The 12778-nt window shown below is 35.9% G+C and overlaps 1 protein-coding gene across 18 annotated transcripts in view; it reads left to right on the plus strand.

The window, feature by feature from the left end:
• The window catches only part of STK33 (serine/threonine kinase 33), a 229170-nt gene that overhangs the window by 18060 nt on the left and 198332 nt on the right, over positions 1-12778 (plus strand). For 5 of the 18 annotated variants that reach the window (XM_055282515.2, XM_055282514.2, XM_055282512.2 and 2 more), the window contains one exon: positions 3570-3730. The exons of 7 other annotated variants lie outside the window; for them this stretch is intronic. The gene's annotated coding sequence lies outside the window, so the exon portion shown is untranslated. Of the gene's footprint in view, positions 1-3569; positions 3778-12778 lie in introns of all 18 variants that reach the window. 6 more of the 18 variants (XM_055282519.2, XM_055282516.2, XM_055282523.2 and 3 more) reach the window with 3 other exon arrangements.

A 12778-nucleotide genomic window follows, 5' to 3' on the forward strand; every position in this document is an offset into this window, starting at 1 on the left:
CTGAGAGTTGAGGAGTGGCCCAGCAGCTCAGGAGTTCTAGTCTTGTTGAGCAGCCATCCTTAATGTATCCAGTTACAGTATTCATTCTCTCAAGACGCAGCCCAAGCTGGCACTTCAGACATGAAGGAATATGTATGAAGTTCCAGAGGTCACTTATGTAGGACTTGGTTCTGGAATCCTCCCTACATTATGAATCATTGAAGGACCTGGCCTTGAAAGAAGATTGGTTAGAGGTGGGAAGGGAGGGTATGATAGCTATTTGCAAGTATTTGAAGAGTTGTTCCAAGTACAGCAAAGTCCCAGATTTTGGTCTTAGGTTCTGGCTCTACCACTTACTAGCTTTGTTTTCTTTCTTTTTTTTTTTTTTCTCATCTAAATTCCTTTCAGCCTAAAATCATTCTGTGATTCAATAAATGTAACAGGCAGTGACTGTACTGATTAGATCTGGATCCTTGAGGCAGATTGAGTGGCAGCATTTTAGCTTTTTGAGCTCAGCCACCAGTGAATTGAAATTGTAATAGCTGTATTCATTATACTCAGAATTGAATGTTATTAATAAGCCATTCCTTAGTCCCATATTATCTCTGTTTTACAGACTAATTTTTTTCAATAGGATTTCCTTAATTGTCTCAAATGTTTCATTCCTAGAATACTTAAAATGTCTGATTGCTATAATCTTCAGAGAAACTAAAAAGTCTTAATTACATCTAGTGTTTTTAAATTTTATTTGATTCTTCAGATGAGATTAAAAGTAACTTATTTCAGAGGATATGATTATTCTCTATATAACTATGCTTATTGTAAATTTAGAAAGTTTTGGTCATATTACACCCACATTATCATTATTTCGGATAATTTAGGCTGTGGACTAGCATATAGGGGGATTAACTTCTTTCAGAATGAATAACTTGATGACACTATTTTTTACTACCCTCCCTGCATCTTTCTTATCATTGTCTTTGGATAGCATTGATTTATATTTTCTGTTCATCTAGTCATTTCCATAGTACGTGTCAAGACTTGCTCCCTATGAAGCAGAGGGTTCTTGAGTTTGATCCTTTCCTACATATCTGCTTTCTCATGGGTAATGTTATCAATAATTTGTGGAATTTTACTTTTCGTACTAGATGCCATTTTTTTTAGTAGAAATATCGGCAAATTGGATTTCACCCAGAAGGTGAAGGGACTGGGATAGTGAAGACCTTTAAATGATATGAAGGACAGGTAAGGGTGTTGGGGTTGTAGAAAAGACAACCTCTAGGAGGTATGACCAAGGGGACACATGATCATTTTCTTCATATCTGAAAGGCAGAAACCTGTTAAAGAAGGACTAGGCATATCTGTAAGAATGACATAATTATGTATGACCTGTAAGAAGTTTTATAAGGAGATAATTTTGGCTCATTATGAGGAAAAACATTCTGGTGGTGTCTGATGAAATAAGCTTCTTGAGGAAATTAAGGAATGGGTTCCCTGTCATTGGAAAACTTTAAACAATGTCTATGTCAGTATCCATCAGATCTTCTATGAAAGAAATTTCATGCTGTGCCAGATGTTCTCAGATATTCTTTGTAATTTCTGGATTCTGTGGTTGCTTCTGCACTACTGTTGCTATGTTGTGGCCAATTCTCCACTGTAGGGTTTGCTTTGGTGACTTATATCATTGGTTTTATGTTTCTGAACATACCGTAGCCCAGAAGGCTGTGATATGGATGAAAATTTAAAAAGATAATTAAGAGGATATATACCGTGTACATATATACTTATACACATACATACTTGATATGATCAGGCTTTGTGTCCCCACCCAAATCTCATCTTGAATTGTAATTCCCATAATCCCCACAATCCCCACATGTCAAGGGAGAGACCAGGTGGAGGCAATTAAATCATGTTAACAGTTTCCCTGATGCTGTTCTCGTGATACTGAGTGAATTCTCATGAGATCTGATGGTTTTATAAGTGGCTCTTCCTGTCTTCCTGCCGTCTTGTGAAGAAAGTGCCTGCTTCCCCTTTGCCTTCTGCCATGATTGTAAGTTTCCTGAGGCCTCCCAAGCTATGCTGAACTGTGAGTCAATTAAACCCCTTTCCTTTATAAATTACCCAGTCGTGGGCAGTTCTTTATAGCCGTATGAAGACAGACTAATACAACACCTATTTCTTTTGTATAATTTGAGAATTACACTTTTTAATTTTGTCCTTAGTTCCTGTTGTTAAAAAATATCAAGCTATATGCTGTAGAGATCTCTGAGTATCATAAGAAAATGTTTTTTTGTTTATCAAATTGATTTTTTAAAAAATACAGCTCTGTTAAGTCTTCAGAATAGAGCCAACAAAGAGCTTTTACGGAAGTAGGAATTAAAATTGGTGGTTTTATTGTGAGAGTATTTGAGAAAGATCTATAAATAAAATAGTATGGACATTCAATTAGTGTCTTAGGTATTTAAGAATAGGAAGTGGGAGCACTATAGTCATTTTGGAAAATTGTGTTTTCAGACTCACTTACTAATTGGATTGTTGAGTGCTGTATTAGTGGTTTCAAATGGCATTACAATTCATTGCAGTTCTGACCTGGGGTAATAGATATAGAGGTAAAATGAAATCCATCTTCCTGAAGAAGTACTGGTTATATGAAATGATTAAATCTGATTTTAAAATAAAGCATTAAGTGCAAACCGCTAAGAGTTAAAAAAAATACAGGTTCCATGAAAGAAGATTTAGTGCATTTAGCTTTTGCTCATTGTGGATGACATGCCTTTAAACTGATGCAAGTTTTCATGCCAATAAATTAATCACATAGGGGAAGTTACATATCTTCTCTTTGAAATGGACCCATGCTTCATGGACAGAGAGTTCTCTTTCAGGACAGACTTTCTTCCAAACACTTAGAAGACTCCCTCTAAGTGTTTGGTGTCTTTTCCTAAGTCTTTTCTGGGATGAGTCTTAGCTCAGTGCAGGTTCTTTGATTTGGTATTGTGAAACCGAAAGTCATCATGCTGGAAGAATTCCCTGGTGACTGTCTCACTCAGGCTGGAGTGCAGTGGTGGGATCATGGCTTACTGTAGCCTCCACCTTCCAGACTCAAGTGATCCTCCTGCTTCAGCCTCCTGAGTAGCTAGGACCACAGGCGTGCACCACCATGCCTGGCTACTTTTTTTGTATATATGAGGGTCTCACTATGTTGCCCAGGCTAATCAGTTATCTCATATGCAGAAATATACATTCCCAAGCATATGTACAGAAATATTATGAGATGTGAACAGGAAAATTGTACAACACTGTGTATATCGGTTTCAGAAAGGTTTCTAAGAAAATGGGCTGAGTTAAGGCTTTCTGTGTGAGGGGGATTGGGTTAAGGTTTGGCTCAAGGTGAGGAATGTGAGTTGATGGGGAGGAAGGAAAAGGCATCCCAGGAGGAATTTAGAGGGATGGATGAATGAAGAGGCAGATACCTTTGCTTGGCTGAGAAGTCTGAGCTTCCAAGTGGAGGGAAATGTCAGGGATAATAGGCTGAGGGGGAGATAGGGTAGATGGTGGTGATTATAATGTCTTTTTTTTTTTTTTACCAGACCAACTTGCTTCCAGATTGCTTACAGCTGGGGAGACAATAACACCATGAAGACGGCAGATAACCCATGATGAAGTGCTAAGTTGTTTGCTATGGTAGTAGCTGGAATTCAGAGGGGAGAGACTTAGGGCTACCAGATCCAAGATAGGTTCTGTGAACAAGGTTTTCTTTTTTTACAATTTACAGTTTTTAATTTCTGTGGGTACATGGTAGGTATATATATTTATAGGATACATGAGATACTTTGATACAGGCAAGCAATGCATAGTCATCACATCATGGAAAATGGAGTATCTGTGCCCTTAAGCATTTATCCTTTGTGTTACAGATAATCCATTTATACTCTTTAAGTTATTTAAAAATGTACAATTAAATTATTTTGACTATAGTCATCCGGTTGTGCTATCAAATACTAGGTCTTATTCATTCGTTCTATTTCTTTGTACTCATTAACCATTCCCTCCCCCTTCCTCACTCCCTCCATTCTCCTTCCCAGCCTCTAGTAACCATCCTTCCTAAAACCATCTAAAAATCAATTTAATTATTTTGATTTTTAGATCCCATGAATAGTGAGAACATTTGATGTTTGTCTTTCTGTGCCTGGCTCATTTCATTTAACATAATGACCTCCAGTTCCGTTCATGTTGTTGCAAATGACTGGATCTCATTCTTTTTTGTGGCTGAATAGTACTCCATTGTGTATATGTACCACATTTTCTTTATCCATTCATCTATTGATGGACACCTAGGTTGCCCCCAAATCTTGGCTATTGTGAATAGTACTGCAGCAAACATGGGATTGCAAATATTTCTTCCATATACTGATTTCCTTTCTTTTGTGTATATACCCCGTAGTGGGATTGCTGGATCATATGGTAGCTCTATTTTCAGTTTTTTGAGGAACCTCCAAACTGTTCTTCATAATGGTTGTACTAATTTACATCCCAACAACAGTTTATGAAGGTTCCCTTTTCTCCACATCTCCTCTAGCATTTGTTATTGCCTGTCTTTTGGATAAAAGTCATTTAAACTGGGGTGAGATGATGTCTCGTTGTAGTTTGATTTACATTTCTCTGATGATCAGTGATGTTGAACACCTTTTTATATACCCGTTTGCCATTTGTATGTCTTCTTTTGAGAAGTGTCTATTCAAATCTTTTGCCCATTTTAAAAATCAGATTATTAGATGTAAACGGGGTTTTAGGTTATATAGGTAAGAGCCTATATAATCTAAAATAGCATACTTGATGACTTCCTTGTAAATAGCATACTTGATGACTTCCTTGTAAGAATGTGAATGAAATGAGCAGTAAAATGAGAACGTGTGAATTCTAGGCAGCTTTTTTTTTCTCTTGTAAAGCATGTGAGTCTTTGGCAACTCACTTCTCTTTTTTGGCTTTCGTTTCATTTATTTCATTATTTAATATAATTTAAATTCATATTTAACAGGTTGCTCTTAAATTAAAAATATTCCTCTACAAGAGAGATAAAAATATATGCTCTGATTCCCTCATCATTGTTGAAAAAATTACATTGTATTTTAAAGGATCTTCCATTTCTGAGATTCTTATTCTAGGAATTGAACTAAAGTATTTGAAAATACCTTATAAATGTTAAAATAGGGATACAAGTATAAATTGGTGGCATTTCATTTGGTATTTAGTGTAGTAGAGACTCTGTAGATATGCCTATATATAGTGGCAATAAGGGCTCCACTGAAAGGTTTAGATTTAATAAAAAACCTATACCAAATATATGATGGTTCCTAATTGCTCACAAAATCCCTACTATAACTGATTCTCCAGGGTCTGGGCCAATCTCTAGTGGCTATAAAATGGACAGAAATGATTGAATGCCACACATTTTAAGAGAACTAGCAAAATTTTTTCATTCAGAATAAGAAAAAAGAGAAAAAGGAATTGGTGATGACTATAACTTGGTGATTTCCAAGTCTGCAGTACCATTTAAAAGATAACACTAAATAATAATAATTGCCAGGTACTGTGCTAATTGTTTTATATACTTGATTGGTTTTCGTTCTCACAGTAACTATCATTACCTCCATTTTACAGATGAGGAAACGGGCTTGGGGAACTTGCCTAAGGTTACACACCACTGGTTAATGGAAGAATGGGGACTTAAACCCAGATTTTCTTATCCAGTAAACCCTCTGCATATAATTATTACCCTATATATTCTTTTAAAGTTTAATTAGTTTTTAGATAGATAATAGTTGGACTTGGTATATAATTTTAAAAAAGAAGAGTATATAGTAAAATAGTCTTCCTTTTGTTTCTGTGGCCTTGATACCCATTTCATTTCCCTGGAGCCAAGTAACAACTGAGTATGCTTTCAGAGATGTGTGTGTGTGTGTGTGTGTGTGAATTACATGTACAAAAATGTACATATGTGGTATACATATAGTATATTATATATAAACTGTTACCCTTATTTTATACAAGTGGTAGTATACTGTAGTTGCAATGTTGAACCTTGATTTTTTTTGCCTAAAAATATCTTAGATATTGTTGCAGTTAAAAAAAACCCTCTTCAGTTTTTAAATTGCTGCATAGTATTCCACTGTATGGATGTACCACAGCTTACTTAAATAGTTCCCTATTGAAGGGTATTTGAATGTTTTCCAGTATTTTGCTATTACAAGTGATGCTGTAATAAGTAACTTTTAATTTATGTTATTTTGTACATGTGTAAATTCACTACATATGTTAAACAAGAAACTAGGAGATTACTATGAGCATGGTGAAATTCACTAATACAGAAGGTTTTTCTTCCCAGTACAAGTGTGTGATAAATCATAAATATGTGAGTGCTTTTCTATTAGCAGAGCTCCATATCAGGCACTGTAATCATATATATGTATGGGTTTGTAGATTTCAAAATGAGAAAAGAGAAGATTATGGCATAGTTGGCTGACTTGTAGTGAGAGATGTCTGCCTATGAGCAGACATTTACTTAACAGAGTGAAACTTTCAATCCTAAAGAAAAAATGACTCATTGCTGCATGGAAGAACTTCCCCGGAGAGGCACTGTTGCATTTGACCTGTATTAGGGTTATGGTATGATTCTTGCTCAGGAAAGTTACCGTATAAAAATGCTTATAATGGCTCTGTTACCATTGAGTATATGCAGAAAATGAGCAAAAGGAGGTTTTTAATATTTATATATAAATTGAAGAGAGCCAGAGTAAGCTTGTGTATAAAGAACTGCAGAGCAGTAAGATAGAATAGAGTGTAAATGGCATGTATACTTACACCTTCACAGCTTCTGCATTGGTAGAATATAAGGTGAATATGAAAATAAATGTTAATATTACACACTACTTTGCATTTTTCCTGTTACTGAGTGGGTGATTACTATGTCCAGGAGTGGTTCTAGAGATTTTAAAAGGAATATGTATAGTAAAAAAAAATAACATAGTTATATGCCCCGATAAACAAGCTCAAGGAAGGTGACATGGCAGAATCAAGAAACATATCTAAGATTATTCTGCTTATAGCATGTAGCACAAATAGTAAATAATAAGGCAAGTGTATGAAAAGTCATCTAGGCTTTTGAAATTTGAGTTGACTTAGTTTGATTTGTTCTCCTAATATTCTGATTTATTAATGAATTCTTGAAATATCTTTGATTTTTCCTTCTGCTATTTTTTGTTTCTTAGAATCTATAGTTAATGAACTCTGGAGTACAGTCTAAAGTCACTTTGATTATTGAAGATTTAAAAATCTTTTATCCAGAAATATAGCTTTTTAGCTTATTTGTATTGCGTTTGAGACATAATTGAATATAAAAGAGTGATACTGCCATATTTTGATAGTTGTGTCATATTAGATACCATAGTACCCTCTGCTAACTACTTACTAGACACATTTCAGGGCTCCTGTCCTCCCAAATTTTCTTCTAAACGAATGTCCCTGGCAGGACATGGTGACTCATGCCTGTAATCCCAGCATGTTGGGAGGCTAAGACAGGAGGATCACTTATAGCATATAATTTATTTATTGTATGGAACGTTAAATCCCAGGGAAGTAGAGCAATCTTTCATGTCTTATTCAAGGTTGTTTAAAGTCATCCAGTAGTCTTTTGTGAATTGATAAAACTCTGAAACATCTGTCACTTGCTTTATTTTATAGCATTGTTGTTAGGAGTTTGGCATGTTAGCAGATTTTCGGTTTTGAAGCCTGTCTCTGTCATTTATTAGCTGTGTGGCCTTGTGCAAATTACCGAACCTCTCTGTGTCTTGTTTCATGATCTGTAAAATGGGAATAGTAGTAGAGCCTATCTTATGGAGTTGTTATAAGAATTAAGTGAGAAAGTATTCCCTAAGTACATAAGCCAGTTCCTGGCACAAAAAAGGTATTTAATAAATGTTAGCTATTATTATTCAGTATGAGAAAGTTAATATCTGTTATATTCACACATTAAGCAGTTGAAATGATGAAATTTGTGGCATATATTTATAGCCAGATAGATAGTAATACATTATAAAAATTTTATCTACAATCTGAAAATAGATTGCAGGTTTGTTTATTTCTTATTACATTAGATGGTTTCATGAACACCAAATAATTTGGAAAGTGCCAAAAGGAAACGAAGTCTTAAACGCCTAAGAACACACTGACTTGATTGTTGGTTGTAATTCTTGTTTTGAATGAGGGAGGTCACCTTGGAACCTGAACTGTTCTTTCTTGTCCATGCAAAGTATGACCACTAATAACGCATTTCCCAGACACTGGTGCAGTGGCGGTGGTGAGAGAGTTATGAGGATTAGGAAGGTTCTGCTGTTTGTTTTCAGCTCCCCATTCAGTCCTCTTTTTAGAAGTCTCTCTTCATTTTCCCCATCTCAGATGGCCGGTTTCTGTTTGCTGCCCTCTGGCACAGCATCCTGCAAACATTTTCTCTACCATTTACAAATGTCGGTTATTGATTCACTAACTAGATTGAGTTAGTCTTCTTAATATCTCCCTCTTAATATCCCTTGGTGGGGAATCTGTAGTCTTTAGAATACAGTATAAGCTTGTTAAGACTTGTAAAGTACTGCATGATTTAGTCTTTCCCGCTCTTCTCAGCCTGCATCTGTTGAGATGATCATACAGTTTTTCTTTTTCAGTCTGTTACTATGGTAAGTTAGATTTATTTTCAAACGTTAACCCAATCATACATTTTTAGGATGAACCCTACTTGGTCATGATATGTTATCCTCTTTTTTATTGTGGTGATATACACATATATATGAAATAAAATTTGCCATTGCAACCATTTTAAGTATACAATTCAGTGACATTAGCTGGTTATCCACTACTTCCAAAATTTTTCAACACCCCAAACAGAAACTCTATAGCATTAAGCAATAACTCCCCATTCTTCTCTCTTCTTCCAGCCCCTGATAACCTCTAATCGACTTTCTGTCTCCACAAATTTGCCTATTTTAGCTATTTCATATAAATAGAATTATACAATATTTGTCATTTTGTGTCTGACTTATTTCATTGAGCATAGTGTTTTCATGGTTCATCCATGTTGTATCAGAGCTTTTTCCTTTCTGTGGCTGGATAATAGTCCCTTGTGTCCATATACCACAATTTATTTGTTCATCTGTTGATGGACACTTGGGTTGTTTCTATCTATTGGCTATTGTAAATAATGCTGCAGTGAGTGACTGTTGCTGTACAGGTACCTGTTTGAGGCCCTGCTTTCAATTCCTTTGCATGTATACCTAGGAATAGAATTGCTGGTCATGTGGTAATTTTATGTTTAGCTTGTTGTGAAGCCAACAAACTGTTTTTCACAGCAGCTACACTATTTTAAATTCCCAGCAGCTACACCATTTTAAATTCCCGGCAGCAATGTATGAGGGTTCCAGTTTTTCCATATCCTCACCAACACTTGCCATTTTCACAAAAAATTAAAGCAATTTCGTTATCCTTTCCCTTCCCCCCTTTTTTTGAGGCAGGGTCTTGCCCCCTTGCCAGACTGGAGTGTAGTGGCACAATTATAGTTCACTGTAGCTTCAAACTCCTGGGCTCAAGTGATCCTCCTGCCTCAGCCTCCTTAGTAGCTGGGACTACAGGTGCATGCCACCACACTTGGCTGCTTTTTTTTTTTTTTTTTTTTTTGTAGAGATGGGGGCCTCATTATGTTGCTCGGGCAGGTCTTGAACTCCTGGCTTCAGGCAATTCTCCTGGCCTGGCCCAACAAAGTGTTGGGATTACAGGCATGAGCCACAACGCCTAGCCTCATTATCCTTTTATGTATTAGAGGATTTAGTTTGCTAACATTTTCTTAAGGATTTTTGCATTCTAGGTTCATGAAGGATATTGGTGTGTAGTTATATGTACTTGCAGTGTCTTTGTCTGGTTTTTGGTAACATGATAATGTGTTGGGAAATGTTCCTTTTTTATTTTCTGGATGAATTTGTATAGAATTGGTATTATTTCTTCTTTAAATGTTCTTCTTTAAATGTTTGATAGAATTCACTAGCAAGGCTATATGGGTCTAGAGTTTTCTTGGTTGAAGAGTTTTAACTAAGAATTTAATTTCTTTACTATTCATAGTTATTTAAAAAAGAAAAAGTATTTACGGCTATTCTGATTATCTTTTTTCTTTCTTTTAACTTTTAATTTGAAATAATTGCAGATTTACAAAATGTTTCAAATAAATACACAGGGAGGCTCTGAGCATGCTTCAACCATCCTCCCTCAATATTAGCATCTTGGATAACTGTAGTATAGTATCATACTAGGAATCAAGGTTGACACAGTCCACAAAGCTTATTCAGACCTCTACAGTTGTATATTTACTCATTTGTGTATGTGTGTATATAGTTCTATGCAATTTTATGCCTGAGGCTCATATTAGCTCTATCTCTAAGTGTCCACTTCCTCTGGGGTGAGTGGGGGTGGAGAGGGAGGGAGAGGGACCACTGAGGGACTGGCAACACTCCAGCATGTGGCATTGGGGTCCATGGGCAACTTAAAAGCAGGTCTTGTGTAACCACAAACTTTGTGTAACCATCACTGTAATCAAGATACAGAACTGCACCATCACCATGAGTCTCCCCTGTCTACTTCTTCCTTTATACTCATACCTACCCCTCTCCTATGTGTAACCCATGGAAACAGATTCATTTCTATAATTTTGTTATTTCAAGAATGTTATATAAATGGAATCATGCAATATGTAACCTTTTGAGATTGGCTTTTTTCACTCAGCATAATTCCCTTGAGGTTCATCAAAGTCTGTTGCATATTCCTTTTAATTGCTAAGTAGTAGTCCTTAGTATGGATATGCTACAGTTTGTTTAACCAGTCACCTGTTGAAGGACATTTGAATAGTTTCCAGTTTTTGACTGTTACTAATAAAGCTGCTGTGAACGTTTGTGTAGAAGTTTCTTTTTTAAATTTTTTTATTTTTTATTTTATTATTATACTTTAGGTTTTAGGGTACATGTGCACAATATGCAGGTTTGTTATATATGTATCCATGTGCCATGTTGGTTTGCTGTACCCATTAACTTGTCATTTAGCATTAGGTATATCTCCTAATGCTGTCCCTCCCCCCTCCCCCGACCCCACAACAGTCCCCGGAGTGTGATGTTCCCCTTCCTGTGTCCATGAGTTCTCTTTGTTCAATTCCCACCTATGAGTGAGAACATGCGGTGTTTGGTTTTTTGTGTGAACATAAGTTATGATTTCTTTGGTATAGATGCCCAAGAGTACAATGATTGGGTCATGTAATAAGTCAATTATAGTTTTAAAATAAACTGCCAAGCTATTTTCCAGAGTGGCTGTACTATTGTACATCCCCACCAACAGTGTAGGAGTGATCTGTTTTCTCCGTATCATCACCAGCATTTGGTATTGCCACTATTTTTTATTTTAGCCTTTCTGATTGATGATACTTCATTGTGATATTAATTCACATTTCCCCAAAGCCTAATGATGTTGGTCATCTTTTCATGGGCTTATTTGCCATTGTGTATCTTCTTCTGTGAAAAGTCTATTCATGTATTTTGCCCATCTTCTAAATGAATTTTTTAAGGTTGAGTTTTAGACATGCTTTGTATGTTTTAGATACAAATTCTTTGTCAGATATGTGATTTGCAATCATTTTTCTCAGCCTGTAAGTTGTCTTTTTAATAATTAACAGGATCTTTTGCAGAGAAAAAGTTTTAAACTTTGATGAAGTCCAGCTTACCAATTTTTCCTTTTTACCTGTTTTGTTTTGAATGAACTTCGGTGTTTGTTGAACTTCTTGGATCTGTAGGTTTGTAGTTTTTGTCTTGTTTAGAAATATTTCACCTTTTTTCTGCTTTTGGAAAGCAGAAAAAAAAAGTATTAAGAATGCTTAATACTCTCCCACAGGTCATTGAGGCTCTGTTCATTTTTTCCTTGAGCATTTTTTTAATCTTTTATTTTGGATAGTTCCTATTGCTATGCCTTTACTGATTTTTTTCTTTGGCAGTATCTGATCTGCTGTTAATTCTATCTATTGCATTTTTCATTTTAGGTATTATATTTTTCATCTGTAGAGGTTCTATTTGGGTCATTTAAAATACATCTTTCAGGCACCAGGCATAGTGACTCATGCCTGTAATCACAGTGACTTCAGAGGCTGAGGTTGGAGGATTGCTTGAGGCCAGGAGTTCGAGATCAGCCTGGGAACACAGTGAGACTCTATTTCTAAAACAAATATATAATAAAATAAATAAAAAATCTTTCATTTTTCTCTTCATCATGTTTACGTATTTCTCTACCCTGTTAGACATGCAGAACATATTTATATGATTCTTGTCTGCTAGTTGTATCATTTCTGGGCATATTTTCACAGATTTTATATGCCCGTTAACTTTTAACTGGTTGCAAGACATTATGGATTGAGGTGACTTCTTTAAATAGTGTTGGCTTTGTTCTGGCATGCAGTTGCTTGAAATCAGATGAAGCGTTTTGAGACTTGCTTTTAAGCTTAAGTAGGGCAGGTCTGGAGCAGTCTTTAGTCTAGGGATAATTTATCTCTGTTGTCAAGATGAAACTCTTCTGAAAATTCTACTTGCTGCCCTATGTATTAAGATATCTTTCCTGTCTGGCAGGAATAGGAATTGTTCCCAAATCCTGTATGAGATCTGGGAGTTGTTCTGTATTTTTCTTGCAAGGCGGTTCTCCTTCCTCTCCCACCCCCAACACGAGCCTTGGA

This window comes from Symphalangus syndactylus, chromosome 6, assembly GCF_028878055.3.
Source record: "Symphalangus syndactylus isolate Jambi chromosome 6, NHGRI_mSymSyn1-v2.1_pri, whole genome shotgun sequence".
In the NCBI taxonomy this organism is placed as follows: domain Eukaryota; kingdom Metazoa; phylum Chordata; class Mammalia; order Primates; family Hylobatidae; genus Symphalangus; species Symphalangus syndactylus.